This window comes from Buceros rhinoceros, unplaced genomic scaffold (assembly GCF_000710305.1).
Source record: "Buceros rhinoceros silvestris isolate BGI_N320 unplaced genomic scaffold, ASM71030v1 scaffold13210, whole genome shotgun sequence".
Lineage (NCBI taxonomy): Eukaryota > Metazoa > Chordata > Aves > Bucerotiformes > Bucerotidae > Buceros > Buceros rhinoceros.
Genome location: NW_010389112.1, coordinates 71,016 through 73,407, shown reverse-complemented (window position 1 = coordinate 73,407; position 2,392 = coordinate 71,016).

Here is a 2,392-nt window from a genome sequence, read left to right as displayed (position 1 = left end):
GCCCCTTCACCTGCCCGTGTCTCAGTGGAGGTCAGCCGTGGCCCGAAGTTACGCGGCCGGGGCGTCCCAAGCGAAGCCCTTTGTTGGGGCGGCATGAGACAGCTGTCCCAGTCTGCTCTGGGAGCCTGGGTGCACGCGGCTGCCCAGCGCTGGTGGAGAAGAGCTTGGCTGTGCAGACATGTCCGCCGTAACCACCGGAGCCTGTCCAAGCCTGGTCAGGTTTAATGTGACTCTCCCGGCTCTTTGGAAAGGAGCCTTGAGAGTAAAACCAAGGGCCAGGTGAAAATTGCTCATACTCAGCTGATTTTCGTGGCTTTATACATTTTTAATGTCAGGTTTTGATCTTGTTTTCTGCTGAGGTGCCAGTCTGAGATTCTTTACGGGCAGGTCTGACCAGGCTCCAAATCCCAGCAGCCCCAGTCATGTGGAAGGGATTCCTGCGTGGATATTGAGCAGCAGGCCAACTTTATCCTTTGATCCCGTAACTTTCGGCTCCTTGCTCCAAAAGGCCAAGTTTTGGGTTCGCCGAGCAAAAGCCATTGCACTGTCACCATTTTCTGAAGCGGAGTCAGTGCTTGAACGTGGAAAGGATCACAAGTGGCAGGACGAAGCTCCCCAGAACCACCTCAATTCAAGCTTCCTGAGAAACCCGAGCTTTGAAACTCTCCGTAGGTGCCTCACGCATCAGGTCTGGGCTGTAGAGGGGGAACTGGTTTCTTGCCAAGGACGTGGTAGAAGTGAGAACGTTCTTGAAGGCAAATGTGGTTCCAGAGGCAGTTGGGGAAGGAACCCTTGACTGAGGGATTTCTCTCTCTGTTGATGGTTTCTGTCCTTGTAGCGTTAATGGGTCCGTGTGTTTTGAGCAGTGGACACGGCCGGTGCTTCACGCAGGCAGATCCCAAGGTCCCTTCATCACGTACATTTAACTCATCCTCGGTGGACGATACCGGCTTGTCCTGGTCCTTTGACAGCACACACCAGGGGCTGTCGGGTAGCTGAAACTTTACCAGGGCAGCCTGCAGATTTCTGACCGCCTTTATTTTTCGGTATGGTTTTCTCCTTCCTGCGTTAACATTTCTTGACCCCTCGAGTGGAATAACCCCGAAAAGCAGCAGCGTGGTGTTGCGCCGGGGCAGCGTGCTTGGGGGCCTGACCCGTCGGGGCAGCTGCTTGCTTTTGTGCTGCTTCAGATTCAGATGGTTTCGTTCCCAGGATGTCAGCAAGACCATGCTTGGCCGGGCTGGAGACAAGAGATGAACAGATAAACGCTGCGTTGCCCAGAACTTAAATTTGGTAATAACACGGGTGGGTTTTCACCAGTAGAACTGACTCAGGGAGCCTCCTGTGCCCAAATGCTAAATCTAGACTCTGAATCATGAGCTGCTGGTCTTTAATAGCTCTTAATAAAGTAAAAGATGTGGTCTCAACCGAAATTTTTCCGGGGGAGAAATACCTCTCCGCTGATGCCTGCTGCTTGCTCTATTAATAATCAGATGAAACAATTCTGCTCTCCGTTTGGTGCGCGCGGGAGTTTCTCCTCAGGCACCAGAAGCTCATTTCAAAAGTTCCAGCTACAGCAGGTGTAGTTCAAGGAAGCCACGAGCCACCACTCTCCTTCGGAAGAGAGAAGGTGCTGCTTTGACCCGCGGGTCTCGCCGTGCGTCCAACCGACTGGATTTTAGTGTTGTGAAATACACGCCTCTGGTCACCCCAAACAGCTCTAAAAATTAATGAGGTGCACACAGAGGCTGGTCGTTGTCCCGGGGAGGGGGAGCGGGGAGCAGCCCCCAGAAAAGGCTGGGAATGGCCACAGGAGGAGACTGGCAACCGGCCCGTGTCGGGTGGACACGAGAAAGTCACGGCCGAGCGGGAGCTGGTTTACCAGGAGGAGTTGAGCAGGATCATAACGCGGGGCATGTGTGTCACGTTCGATTTAATCGGGCATTACCATTTGCAGTGAGCGGTTCTCGTGGGAAAGGCTCCGTTACCCCGGTGAGTAGGAAGTGCCTCAGAAACCCAGGGCTTTGAGAGTATGTGTCAATTGTTTCCTTCCAGGCGCTTTGGGAAGGGAGCCGAGAAGTTTATCTCAGCATTTGCAGCAACATAAGCAGATGCCAAGCACTTGAAGTAGGCAGAAAAGGAAAACGTCCTGCTCGGCCTCCCTGAGCAGAGCGGGAGGCGGGGGAGAGCAGGAGTGACGTGAGGTCAGTCTCTCCCTGGCAGAACGGGGAGAAGCAGCGACATAATGCAGATGTTCGCCTGCGTACGTACAACTTGTTTCCTATAGCCGGGATCTGGACCGCGCACACGTGGTCAAAAGATTAAAGAGCTTGTCCAGTTGTGTTGGCGGCATATTAAAGTATTAAGAGCCCAGGCTCGCTCTGCTGGGCTG